Source organism: Myodes glareolus, chromosome 13 (assembly GCF_982192425.1).
Source record: "Myodes glareolus chromosome 13, mMyoGla1.1, whole genome shotgun sequence".
Taxonomy (NCBI): Eukaryota; Metazoa; Chordata; class Mammalia; order Rodentia; family Cricetidae; genus Myodes; species Myodes glareolus.
Window position 1 is genome coordinate 58,551,220 of NC_142038.1, and position 15,364 is coordinate 58,566,583.

The window sequence follows — 15,364 nt, forward strand, 5'->3', positions numbered from 1 at the left end:
CTCCTCCCAGCACATCTCATCTCGCCCCCACTCTAAGCTCTCCAGTCCAGAGACTGGGCTAGGCCCCTTCCCCCAGCTTCTCTTCTGTATATAAACCAGCTGTTTTGACAAGTTGGCCTCTTGGTCTCCTAGCTCACTCATGGCCTCTTGGCTCCTGATACACACACACTCTTTCATGGCCTGGTTCAGACTGGACCCTTCCAGACTGGCTATGTTCTCCTTCATATATCCACAAAAGCCCTTCTCCTCCATAATACCTAGAAGTCATGTCCTCGTTACGTTCTTAGTTTTTTTTTTTTTTAGCTTCTTTATGGAATTGTCTATTTGTCCAAGGCTTTTAATTTCTATTTATTTTTACTTGTTTATTTTGGTCATGGGATTGAGTCTATGGCCTTAGGCAAATCAGGCAACCAGGCCGAGTTCTTTGAGAGCTGCTTTCTCGACCTTGGGTAGTGAAGACTGGATGTTGTTGTGTAGGACTTGCTGGCATAGATTCCCAAGTCCTTGATTCCAGTATCATCACAAACCTGGCAAATATCCTTCAGAGCAGTTTTGGCTTCTAGATTTTCTTGTGTCTCTGGTAATTCAGGCTTTTATTTCGTGTTACTTACTCATTAACTGTGTTACAGAAGTAGGCAAGACTAAAGTAAAAGTATTCAGGACAGGATCCAGTGCTGAGAGAAGACCCTTCCTCTCCAGGAAACTAAGTATGATCCAAAGGTGTGAGATGTAAGAAGATTCTTACGGTCAAACTTTTCATACCATGGCTGTGTTACCATTGTGTACATGATGAGTGACCAAGAAAGTGCAGAGAGATTCTAAGAATATTTGCACGCTGATGGATGAAATTGTCACAAATGGGTATTTTGAATAGGAATCTTTGGTGCTGAGAGCCTTATCCTACAAATCCTTTTAAGGAATCAAAATCTACCCCTTGAACTAATTGTGTTTGGGGGACTGCAAACTGTCTGAGGTCACAAAGTAATACATTGATGAAGCAAGCTCATAAACCCAGCATGCTGGTACTTTGTTTCTTCCAGGACTCTAAGATGGCAGTCAGCAAGAAAATACTTCCAACAAGAAAAATCAAGACTCTTTGTCTTGTGTGTTTTTTCATTCGGCATCTTTTCCACTCTGCTCTTGGAGGCAGGTAGATCATAAATCCAGTATTTCTCCCATATCACTAAAGAGGATAATATTACCATGAAACTGCCATATTTAATATAACAGTACCTTCTCTTCTTCATCCAAGGAAACATTGGGACTGCAGATTTTCATAGGATGGACCTACCATAGGATCTGCTTCATAAGGTCTGGATTCCATGTTCCATCAATTTATGGAGCTACAGAGATTGTATGTTTATTTCTGAAAGATCTCTTGTGGAATTTAATCAGAGAGGTCAGGCAGAATTTGAGACCTTGATTCTTTCTAAAGGGATTTGAAAAGACTGAATCATTCAGTTCACAATGCTGACTCCCCTACTGTTTCCTTTAGATTAGTGAGCAAACGTTCCTCAGAATAGAAATCAGAAGTCACTGGACTGAGTGGTCATCCTCCAAATCAAAATTTGTGAAGCTGTCTATGGAAAAGGGGGTTGCGGAGTTTTTCAGTAAGGATAAAAATTTTAAAAAATTATCTGTAATATATTTTATTGGAAATTTTTCAAATTTGACCACATGCTTTCCAGTAATGAGTGTTTGGAGTCACAAAGCTCTGTCTTTTTTGTACTTTCCTTTTGTCTTTTGTTCTTCCTTTTCCCCATCTTGTGCCTTAGAGTTAAACATCTCTGAACCTGAAAATTCTGGTTAGCTTTGGTTTAGGGTACACGTCTTGGCTTATCATCAATATCCACACTCTCGGTTCTGAGGTGCTGGAACACTTCCTAAGAGCTGAGAGTGCATGGACTAACAATTATATTTCAAGCTGCATTTAATGTTGAAGTATGAGGCAACAAATTGATCTTAGATGTCTCCAGTCAAGCGTGTCTTCACCTCTGACTCTGGAAAGAGCTGCTGCAGAGCAATTGCGTACTTGCAAAATAAATAAAAAGGGGAAAGGACCCCATCTGTTCCAAAACAAAAGAGAAAAAGTACCAATGATTTTCTGCATTTGGAGCATTTGCTCCTGAGAAGGCACTGGAAGCAGTACAGACACATGCTTAATAACTTGTGCGAATCCACTCAGCCTTGGGTCAGCTCCTTCCTAAAGATACCTATTCAGTTCTGCTTGGTAACCTGACTCTATTCATTAGAGAGTAGAAAACATAATACATTCAAATGTGTGCACACGAAATTACCTAGCAAGATGCTTATTCAATGTCTGGAAATTATCTGCATTTGGCTATTTATTGAATCTCTACTTTATAATAACTCTTGAACAAAAGAGGAGAATACCTCTTGTTGAGAACATCAAATACTCCACAGTATTTCACAGCTTCTCTGATTATTTCTTTGAGGGAAAGAAGTAGGATACTTTCTTCATTTGAGAGGAAGAGATAGCTTCCAAAGACTACTTACAAGTCCAGGGTGGAGCTTTTTCCCTTTTAAATTGCTAAAATCAAGAACAGAATTCAATTATAATCTTGAAAAGTGTAGACTAGAATACCTGGAGGTAAAAAGAAATAAGAAAAAAGAACAGGGAGAGAATTGTGGCACCAAGCATATCATTTCCTTGCAAACTATCAATTACCCTCAAACATAATTTACCAAATACGCGAAGAATACATAACAGATGAAGATACCAGAGTTACTATTTCAAATACGTCCTCCCTTTTGTAAAAACAAACAGAATTCCATTGCATGATCCTTCTTGTGAGATGTTTCCTGAACCCTGCAACACTGTCTATCTTAAATTCATAGTTAACAATTAAAGTTCCCAATCTATTCCTTCAAGTTTTCTATTAGATTAAAATAACAGGATATTGAGTTAGAATGTGCAATATCTCTTTCTAAACACCAAAACAAAGGTTCCTATTTTCTTTCCTCCCAGCAAAAGATCAGACCTTTCTCAAAAGTTCCAGCAGTATGCTCGTGAAGCTGAGCCCTTGCAGCCAGGCTCCCCAAACTGCCTGCTATCCCAGGATTTGCTGCTGTGTGGCGATAGTCCCCTTCAAATGAACAAGCTCTTTTGCTGGCTCCCCTGCTTCTTCTGCCTCGTTGTTTGCGATGCTTTTCAGGCTGTCACTGTAACAAACAGTTCTAATTGCTACTTGACTATTAGGGTAGAAACTGCAGCAGGCTGCAGTTGAAGGCTTTCACTCTGAACACCGCAGGCAAACAGTTCTTTTCCTGAAGGAAGAAGGAAGATGATCTTGAAGAAGCAAAGTAGTAAATAATCAATTATTTTCCAAGAAGCAGAATTCCAAAACACTTTCTGAAAGGTTGTGATCTTAACCCGATTGTCATGTGTGCTTCTTCGTGAAGGAACAGAGGTGCTGGCAGGTTTTTAGAGGGTTCTTGGTAGTGACAGAAGTGGATTGCCCTTTGCTTTTGTTTGTGAAACAGCACAAGGTAGGCAATAATTTGAAATTGCAAATCCTTGTATTTATGTTCATGGCTATCTGTGTGATGTGTCCCTGGAGATGGGTACACAATTACAGGTGTATTGACTTCCCTCTCCCTTTCCTTACATTAGGAAGATTGAAATTTCATTTTGAGGACTAGTACAAAATTCCCAAATTCTAATAAAGTTCCTGAGTATCCTGTGGGGTCTAAGGTGGTCTGTGCGCTGCTGAAGAAACCTGTACAATAGAAGAAGGGGAATGAGGTGCCCCTACTGTCAGATTTTACTACCATGACAGAATTCAGGTTACAAAAGGCAATGTCTAATTTGGAGATTTAATCAGATACCAAGCTTCAAGGACAGCAGCTGCTGTTCTGTTAGCTTGGATAAAATTATAGGGCCTATCAGCTCTTATGCTTCAGGGCACAATGTGATAACCAGCTGAGGTCAGGAGGAAATGTCCCCAGTGGCAATCTTACACAGTTATATCCACTATAAGAGATTTAACAACTACCCCTAAAACATCTGATGTGACTCATTACCAAATGACACAAGTATACAGTGTGTCCTATACTGACAGATAGGCCTTTGCACTCAGGGAGTTGGAGTGCATGAGATGACCCTTGACCTGACCATCTTGGGTGAGTTCTTAACGGACTAATGGATCATGGGAGATGACTCTCAGCTAGTGAACTAGGTCTTCAGAGTCCCTTTGTTTTAAACATCTGTGTAATCTGTGAGTGGACAGTCTCTACCTTTGCCAGATAGTCACATTTGATTCTGTGAACTGACTGCTCTAGAATGGGTGACATCATCGTTTATACTTACTGTGTAATGCACACTATAAATGCAGTAGTTTAAAATAGCCCACATCCAGTGTGCTAACGTTATCTGGAAACATCTTTGTATAGGTTAGTTGAAGTCACTGCTTGGGCTTTTCTAAGGTGCTAATCCAGTTGTCCACTGGGGATATGATTCTCATTTGAGATTCTCTCTTCCAATCTCCCTGGTTACTGATTACTTTCTAAGGCCCTACTGTAACGAGACTGAGGGCTCCACTATTTTCCTAGCTGCCCACTACCCACAGATCACATTCAGTTCCTGCAAGTCACCCACAATTCATGCCCCATGCATGTGAAGCACATGAGTTTTTCCCCAGCATTCTGTGACATGTTCTTCTACAGTAGAGAGAACAGATCCTCAGTTTCTTTACACTTCCAAAGGGAGAAAGGTTTGTGTACCTTAGGAGTACGGATGTGGGGATCATCTTACAATTGTGCCTAAAGAAGGACTTTGCTGACAATATCACCTCTGAAATCCTATCTGATTTGGGTATAAGATGGGAATAGCAATTTATCCAATTTCTTCTATCTATTAATAACTGTTTGCAAGGGAGGACAGATGACTGGGAAAAGCCGCAGAGAACAGACACGAGAGGCATCTGGTTCAGTCATTTTTGCAACAGATAAAGAAACTAATAATCAAAAACGTAGCTCCTTTGACTAATTGGTTGGGCCACTGAGACGCAGCACAAAAGTGTAGTTCTCTGTATGTTTAAACACTGGCCACATTGTGTTTCCCGCTGTCAAGTCTGAGCTACTCCGTAGAGGTTGCTCTCCTGGATTTACTCACAGGTGTTCCCAGATTCTGTGAGGTCTGTGTGCATTTCACCCAACGGCACAAACTGCTTCTGATGGTTGACAGATTTCTCCCACTGAGACTAGAAGCTGATGATGCTTTCAATATAACTTTGTAACTTTATAAGAACGGCGGTGGTAACATCATCAACATAAACACTGGACTGAGAAGAGAAATTAGTAGATTCCCACACTCCAGACCGCAACGATAAAGAATGATATAATGTGCACTATGTGACTGCCAGTTTGGTGTGTGTGTGTGTGTGTGTGTGTGTGTATGTATGTGTGTATATGTGTGTGCGAATGAATGAGTGTGTATTGTGTGTGTACGTGTCCATGAACTATGCAATGTATGTAGAGTAGAACATATATATATATATATATATATATATATATATATATATATATATTTCTGGGTATATGTGGTGTGCATGCATGTGTTGGGTATGTGTGATATGCAGTGTTGTATATAATGTTTAGTGTTATGTGTAGTCTGAGCGTTATAGTGTGAGTTCTGCGTATTTTGCATGTATGCCACATGAACCTTTTGTAATATGGTATATACATGTCTAGGTGTGTGTTCTGTGCTTGTGTATGTATATGTGTATAATATGGTATATTTGTATATACATGTCTGTTCTGTGTATATAGTATTCTGTATGGGTTTATGTGAGGCAATTGTGTATAGTATAGCATGTGTCTAAATATATGCTTTATGCGTATGTGATGTCTTTGCCTAGGTGTGTGCTGTGTTTGTGCGTAGTGTGGCATATGTGTCTAGGTGTGTGCAGTGTGATGTGTTTATGTACATGAATGCTGTGTTCATCAAAGTGTGTGCTCTGTGTGTGCATACTGTGTATATAGATGTGTATGCTGTGCGTGTTTAGGTTTGTGCTATATGTATAGTATGTGTCTAGGTGTATGCTGTGTGTTTAGTGTGTGTCTTGGTTTACGCTATGTGTGATTCTAGGTGTTTGCTGTGTTTATGTATATACCCAGCTATGTTCTGAGTGTATAGTGTGTATAAGATTTGCTGTGTATATCTAGGTGTGCACTGTGTGTGTAGTGTTCATTTAAGTGTAAGCTGTGTGTGTATGTGTGTGTGTGTGTGTGTGTGTATGTGTGTGTCTGGAAGTGTACTGGGTGTGGTGTGTGTCTAGATGTATGTTGTGTGCCTATGTCCTTTTGTCCTGGTGTTTATAGCAGAGGCAGGGATAACTGATAGGCATACTCTCTAGAAGAGAATGGCAGAACTATACCTGTAGTCATCTTCTCCTTGCCCTTTCAATTCTACAACCCTCATTTTCCATTTTCCCAGATGTTTCATCATCAGCACTCGCTCAAGCCACTTCTCATTCGTGAGCAGACACTTTCTATTGGCTGGCTGAATATAATTAAAGCTCTCTGCTGCTTTGAATACTGGCCAGTGAGGCCACAAAGCCAGGAATGCCTTGGTCAGCTAGGGAATGTTGGGCTTTGCTGCAATCACTCCTCATTCTGCTAGAGGTGACAAGAAAAGGAAGCCTCTGACAGTTTTAGAATCAAGGCAGACATTTACACAATGCTGTGTCTCAGTGTCTCACATGAGTAAGAATTCTGATTAAGGCAACACCTGCCAGCGCCAGAGAATAGAAACCCATGGACTGGACCGGGAGGCCAGCTCTGTGAAAGGCAGTGGTAGAAGGGAGCCTCATTCAGACACAGTGTCTCCGGAGAAATGCTCAGTGTCTTCTCTTTTGCCTTTGAACCAGGAGTCTCCATTTAGCAACTGAGGTTTAAAGGGTAAGGACAGGAGAAAACAGTGTGTGTAAAATATGTCATATAAAACCAGGATTTTGTGGTTTGTGTACTGCTTTTACCATGTAAGATTCCATTACATTCCTGCATTTTCCCTCTCCTTAAATGTGCCATTACAACAAACCCTGTCACAGGGTCCATGCAAATCTGTTATCTTCACATTAGACCAGGAGTAGCTGCCACCTGCATCTGAGCTACATGAAAAGATTTGCATTATTCTACGAAATTTCCGTATTTTAAACAAAAATGTCATTTTCACCTGGGGCTTACCAATTTCTCCATCAACTATACACTTTGTCCTCCACTGAACAATCACATTAGTTATCCCAATGAGTCAAAGAAAAAAAGCAAAATATGGAGAAGCATCTTCCTTTGGGTATGACAACACAGTCAGCCAGTTTTCCTCTGGACCTGCATCAGGAACACTCATGGTGACCAAACTCACAGTGAGTCACCTTTCCAGAACTAGAATTGTTTGTTTTATCACTACTATTTGATTTGTATTTATTTTTCCAGCATGTTATTTCCAGACATGTCCACTTTTATTAAGATGAGAACTTCAGTCCATGGATTTATGGTCCTCCTACAAACTCTAGTACAGCGTTGATGCTGAAAAGAACCTACTCCCCTGAAACTATAAAATGGTAACAGACTAGTTACAGGCTTCCCTAAGCAGTCACCAAACTCTGCAGAACTGAAATTTTCATTCTCTCGTTCCTTATTCCTTTTACTGTTCCTGATAGAATGCTTAGCCTGTTTGTGCAAACTTGGGCTATTATATGTGACTGGAATTGCTTAACTTGAACCAAATTTGATAATACTAATCAACCAACATGCAATCCTGACATAGCCAGTCGTTTACCATTTAAAATAAACAAATAAAAATGTGACGAGATCTAAGTAGTATTTAGGACTAAAGGAAAATTGGTAACCCTTTTCTATGTTCAAATAACTCACAGCTAAATGTTGTTTCCAAGAAGAATCCTGTAATTGTTTTTAAGGAATCCAATTTGAGGGCTGACCCAAGAATTCACTCTATTATAAAAAATATCCTACCATCTAGTCTTCCACTGTATAGTTTTTTTTTTCTGAAATGAATAACCATTGCATAATATTTTGCAATTCAGAAATTTTACATACCAACCCTCAGCTAGACATACCTGTAACAAGCAGCTGCCTGGTGTAGTTTCATTTGTTCTGTCTTCCAGCATGCCAGCAACCAATACCTGGGCCAGATCTCTGGTCACATATACCTTAAGTTTTAATGGTTACCATGGCAACGAGGGAAGGCATTACAAAATGCACAAGCTGTTAACATGTTGCAGAAACCAGAAGAAAGAGCTAAGAATAAACTTCTACAAATTCCCGATCATACCATATTTGAGGAAAATCGCTGCTAAACCTACACAGTGTCCCAGTGAAGCAGTTCATTAATCTCACCTCAGAGCTTCCCCCTCCCTCCTTCATCCCCTCCATCCATGCTTACTGTATCAAAGCTGGGCCACCTCCCTGTTGAGGACTAGTGAGCATGTCAGAATGAGGAGGGATGTTATGTTTGGAGGAGGTGGGGATGGAAGCTGAGGGAATAAAGAGTTACACTTCAGATCTCAGCTCCTCCATCAACTAGAAAGCAAGGCTGCATGTTTTCTAACAAGGATGACAGAGGAGAGGATTTAACTGCATCTAATTTAGATAAATCTAAATTTCAGTGGGTTAAAACATCACTGTAACTCTAGATAGATGAGATGAATTTCTCCTTTACTTTCAATTTCTCGGAGAAAAGCCTAAAATTTGGTCTGCGAGGAAACAAAACACATCCGCTCATATAACCCTCTTCCCGGGGATGAGGTATTCTTTGTCGAGTAAAAGGTCTTCCAGAGCAAGAAAAGCAGGCAGGAGCTGTCTTTGGTTTGAGACTAGGAAAGCAGCCAGAGAAGCGAGGACTAATAGGGTAGCATTGACATAGAGGTCTGCTGGGTCTAGGTTCAAGGCACCTGTACCAGAGATGAAGGACTTTGCTCATTGATTAGCAGAGGTGGACACAAGCAGAGAGTGGGGGGATGAAGGAGAGTGACAAAGCATTTGGCTAGATAATACAATGCAAGTCTGCTCTGTGCTGCTTCAATGAGGACATAGATTGGTTTTTCAGTTGGTTCCCCTACTCAGGGTGGTGGAAGCCAGCCATTCCAACCATAAGACACCTTTAGCCCATTTCCCTTGAAGAAGAGCTCTCATCTGCACATGGTCCTCCTCTGACTCTGCAGCACCATCTCTGTGCGAGGCAGTTCCCAGGTGCCTATAGGTCTCATCTCTGGTTCTGTCCCCATTTTCTTGAACCGATTCTCACTTTGGAGGAGCTGCCTCTGTACTGTGATCTGACTCTGACTCTCTCTGTCCTTTAAAGGCATGGTGCACTGGAGATGGTCCCAGTTTGCCTGGCACCTGTTATTTCCAAGTCTCCCCATGTCATCACTCCTGCTAGACTTTAATAACCCAGCTAAATTCATGACATCACTGTCAGGCCTTCCTCAACGTCCTGACATCTCATGTGTTTCAGGGTGTTTTATAGCCATCAAGCAAGCTCAATGTCCTAGAACTTCTCCCTCCTTTCTCATGTGATTTTTCATTTTACTTCCCCAGTTAGAGTTTGGAATCTTTTATGACTGGGCTTCATCTTATTTTTGCAGTGTTCACTACACTTAGAATACCATAGTGGACATGCTAAGTACCAATAAAGGCCAATGAGTTGACTTCTGTTTGAATCCCTAAAGGCCATGTTCTCCAGTGACACAGTATGTCTTGAAATTGTGTTTTAAGACCTGTTGTAAACTCTGAGACTCAAGTTATAGAGATGTAGTAAATCAGGAAGATGTCCAGTGAATGATAAAGATGATATTCTTTGTACCAGTGATTCACAGAAGGACAGTTTGGGGCCACACAGGAGTCAGCGGTACTCTCCTACTCCTTTTCAAAACCAAAGGTTTTCATGGTAGTGAGGTACTTGGGGCCACATGTGGAATTTGATCAAGAAGAGAAAACTAGTTGCATTAATCTCTCCACTGGGACCTGTTTGGATATTATCCAGCAAATCATCATGATGTTTTTCTTTATTATTTTAGATTTTTCTGTAAGCGATTTTGTATACTGTTACTTACACGTAATATGGTCTATTTATCTTCGACAGTATACCCTTTTACATTTAAAAACACGTACTTGTTTAGAAACAGACAATATCTTCTGTCTCTAATATCACTTCAACTAAAAGATACCTTAGACTAACTCATTCTTAGATGATATCCATTTGCTCATTATTCTTCAGTTGCCTTAAATGTAGAGATTACAAAATGAAGCAATACGTTATCGGCTGACAAGAAGCTCTCTGCCCCATCAGATGATTGGTCCAGGGGTATATATGAATCAATACTTTAACGAGGATCATAGGAAGTGTGCGGCAACACAAGGGAGGTCTCCTGGGACACAGGTAAGAATTCTCCAGATTTCCACACAATATATACAGTGGGCCAGATATCAGGAAGAAGACTGGTATCTGAAGACTATGAAATGAAATTATTTTCAAGGTAAAATCAATTTCCAGAAAAGGCAAATAGAATATATCACTAATGAAGAAATTTCATGAAAGAAAGTAGTACCTTTTAAGAGAATATAGGCAATGAGACTAATATATCTTATGGGACTGAGCAGGCATGAAGATTGAGCTCATCAAAGTCATACTACAGAGAAGATTCCAGTGCACAGAGTCACCAGAGAAGACCTGCTGTCCACACAGCACTGCATACCCAAAAAGTTCTGCTGAAGAACCACAGGTAGCCATTCAGTCTCCACAGCCCCAAGACAACACTTTCCAGTTTGCACATGAGTGTATGATTTGTAAATCATCTGAACAATTTGAGCGAAGTTTGGATCTGGCACTCAATTTCAGAATATAACTTAGACTTCTAAGCTTTAACTCTTTCTGGAATTAATGACACATTTAATGAAACTATACTGTAACATAGAGCAAAGGAGAAACACAGGAGCTAACTGAATATTTTCTAACTTGCACTCATCCAGTTTTACTTTTTGTCCACCAATTTATTTGACATTGGCATAAAGATATATCAAGAAAAATATTATGATGTTCACTATACTGGAAGGATTATCAGATGTATACTCACAATGGCCTGGAGGAGTGAGGGCTTGTCACCCCACTGTTAATGGTACAGGATCTCACAGAGGAAGCATCACAAACACAAACAACTGAGCTCCGATTTCTTTTCCTACCAACAACTAGTTCAGTAATCCACACAAGCTGCTCGGATACTCTTTCTTTCCTTTCTGTAAGTCATAAGATAATCACTTTATTCAAAGGATTGTTGAGTGAAGACCCTGCAAGGTCATTCCTAGATACTCCTATTATCACTGTCCACTAGGAAGGACAATACATAATTTATCAGATGATTTTCATATATCCATGCATATTTTATTTTCCCATTCAAACACATTTGAGAAAAACCTAGTGTAGGCATATTATTGATAAACAAATCAACTGAGTTTCAGGAAGATGAAATGAGTGTCTCACATACCCCAAGGCAGCAGTTTAGAAAGAATTACTACATTATGTTTCTGCTATATGAGTAAAACAATTACTCCCTCAGCATTTGCTAAACAATAACATCACTCCAAACCCAAAACCTTTGACAGACACCCTCAGGGTTACTGGCAAGTCAGAATGCACCCCGTGGAGCAGCCAGTTCCTGAAAGCTTTCCTGTTAAGATGCAGAAGTCTTTGTCCTTCCCTTTCTACCTGAGAAACTCAGAAGGCTCTGTGACACAGAATAACCTAATTTTAACGTAGAGAGCTGGGGGCTTAAATGTGTAAACAGGGAGTCGAATGATGTCAACTTCTGACCCATCCGACTACCAGCAAGCCTTTGCTGGGGAGATTCTTCAATGAGTCCAGAATCAGCAAGACTGTGACAGATCGCAAGCCTCAAAGCTTGAAAAGTTTCTGTGTTGCTCAATGAGCCTAATTCATCAGTCTTTTAACAAGCCGGACATTTAGGGCAGTCCCTACCTTTGTTTCTATACCACACCTCCAGCATCATCCAGCAACAGCACCTCCAGTGCTGCCTTCAGCTACACAAGGATCAAGGTTCCTCTCAGAAGCCAGAGCCAGACGTCTCTCCCTCAGATGGAGTCAGGTCACATTTTTACATTGCTTTCAGTCTTTCTGGGTTCAGAATGTATTATATAAAAGCATATGCTTTTTTGGCAACTTTGTTTAATCCACATTGAAAGGGGAGATTGAAACTCTAACGAGGTTCAAAAGAGATTACTGGACTGTTTCTCTATTTGTTTTGACTCAGATTGCATTCCCCCATCCCCTGCTCTCCTTCATTTTCCTATACATGCGGATATTTGTCTTATAAATGCTGCTGTGGAGTTAAATCATTTAACTAAGAATCTGAGCAACCTAACTGGAGAACAGAGGGGAATATCAAATGGCAGAGGTTACAGAAGCCATCTGCAATTCAGAAATGGCATGTCTGTTTCCAAGACAAGGCAAGAAGTCGCATTTCCTATTGTGCAATGAAAAAATAGATTTCCACTGGGGCAGACGCTGTTTGAAAGGTTGCTCATGGTTTTAGGAAATGCAGTCTAGTAGACAAATGCTTCCCAGGAATGTCCCCATAAACTTTGATAGAGCTGGGTATTACTCAGAACTTCTGTGCGTTTCACAGACTTCCTTATCCAGAACTCAAGGAGCACGGCTTTATTCTGTTTCAGATTGTTCAAGGTTCAACAGTGGGGTCTATGTTTATGTTTCTGTAGTGGAGCGGAAAATCACCATAGCAAATAGCGTGAACAGTGGGCAGAGGCTCATGGGGAAGGGGAAGATTGGATCAATGGGGAAGAGACCGTGGAGCAGAGTCATACATAGGTGAAGGGCACAATGAGACAGAGCATATTTGGGAAGGACACTTAGGCGTAGAGCGGTGTTCACTCTGGTGGACAGAAACCAAACTCAATAGCAGAATGGGGCTACATGAAGACCCAGCCTCTGGGAGTTTCTTCTAATATGGTTCCATTTTCCATAGTCTACTCAAAGTAGCCATCATCAAAGGATCAAACCACTTTGTAGAAGAAAGCCATCATGCATATACCCAGATGATCTAGAATTCGTTTCTCAGGCTGCCTCCTTCTATTCGATTTTACCATTAAAATTAACAACCACAGGTACATTTTAAAGACATTCAAATGTGGACTCTAATTCTTCTGAGAATTAATATGGGTTTTCCTTGTAGGATGCCTGGTTGGAAGATCCTAGAAACAGAGTTTGTTGGATGTGTAATTCTTTCCCTCATCTTCCTGAGATATAGTGGGGCTGGATCTACTGAGATACCAATACCTCTAAGAAATAAAGAGGTTTCTTATGCCAGCAAGAAAAGTAGATACTAAAGATGAATGCTGTCATCTTTATCTTAGCAGCTGGATTGAAATCTAAAGCCCAGAATGAATCTACACTGCATATGGAGAAGACCTCACTGATGCTCAAAAGATGTGATAACTCAGCTGAGGCCTGAAACTGGTGTCATCATCACCATACTACTTTCTCTCTTATGCAGGAACTTAGACATGAAGATCTGACAGATTCCTATCAAAACTTGCTTCTGGGGATGAACTTGGTGGATTAATATCCAACCCTGTCCCACATCTTTCTACAATAGGACCTTTAGGCAGTCATCAAGATATGTTTTAAAATGGGAATGATATTAGCATGCTTATTCTTGGTACTTTGCTAAACAGAAGATTATGAATGGCACAAATTAAAATGGTAAATATTCCTACTAGCCTGTTAGTATAATTTATGGATTTCAAACACACACACACACACACACACACACACACAATTTCTTATTTTAAAACATTCCTAATGGCATATACCTACAATGTTGAAAAACCATCACCATTACCTAATTCTGTTTGTCTCTACCCCCAAATCATTAAACACTGAACTATCACTTCCTATGCCTTCTCCCTGCTCATAGATATTATATTTATTATGGTAGAATTCTTTGATCCTAAGTGGAAGCATGCGATATTTTTTTTTTTTTTTGTTCACCTCACTTCTGTTGGGATTGGGGCAAAGATGTTGCTCTGTATGAAGAGTCTACATTCTTCACAAGGCTGAGAGACACTTGCCTGCACATGCACAATGTTAACATGTACAATTCCTTTGTTGAGGGATGCTTTGATAATAGTCCATAAGTTTATTTTTTCTTTCGTGAAAAATGCTGCTATAATTGGGTACTAATATCAGTTTACATGTCCCTTTAAATCATTATGTAATCTTAAACTCAGTGTTGGTATATCATGAGGTGATTCTAATATACCTTTTGACGAACCACCCTACTCTACCCCGCAGAATATAACTATAAAGCATTCTGTCTCTACACTTCCTCCCCAACGCATATTGATCATTCTCATGCCTCTCTCTCTCTCTCTCTCTCTCTCTCTCTCTCTCTCTCTCTCTCTCTCTCTGTGTGTGTGTGTGTTACTGATTCTTTTGCATCTTAAATGGTATCTTGTGTGGATACTAAAATGTTTTAGATGGTGATCGGCACATGTGTTTATTCTCTTTGGAGGGCATCTACTCACCATGTTGACTCCCTCAGTTGAGATTTTCCAGACACATTTTTAAATATTGTTGGTATGCACCATTCACTTTGTTGCCCTCTTCTTTTGGTGTCTTAGGAAATAATCAATAATCCTGTGTCATAAGATGATCCCTCATCTTCTGAGTTTTTCATTCACCATATACTTAAACTCTGACTTTTTAAAAATAAATTCTGTATGGTAAAGGGCTATTTTTTCTCCTTTTTTTTGCTAATAACTATCTAGTTTCCCTAGAATCATATGTTGAACAACATTCCTTTCCTGTACTAAACATCTTTATCTCCTTGTGAAAAATCTTTAGACCCTGTGTAAATCATTTATTAACTTGCTGACTGATGTACTCTTGACATCCACAGCCATGGCGGGATAGCATTATCACACTACTTTAATTACTCTAGCTCCCTAGTATGTCTTAAATTCTGTTCTTCTTTTCTCAAGACTGTCTTTATAGACAGTCTTACTTGATACTGTGTTTGAAGTTTAGGATTGACTCCTTCTTTTGGAAATAAGGTTTTGACAGATCTGGTGTGGGATCTATAGTGTTTACTCTTTCTCTCCTGTGATTAGTATGCTGACAAACTTAAATTTTCAAGTCTTTGAACATATGCCTTTAATTCCTCTCAGAAATGTTTTTAATTTTACATGTTTCTCTCTTTGCTTAATTTTTTTCTATCATTTAATTCTTATGAATGATAAAATAAATTAAAATCTCACCCTTATTTCTTTTCAAAACTGTTCTTACAACAATGAC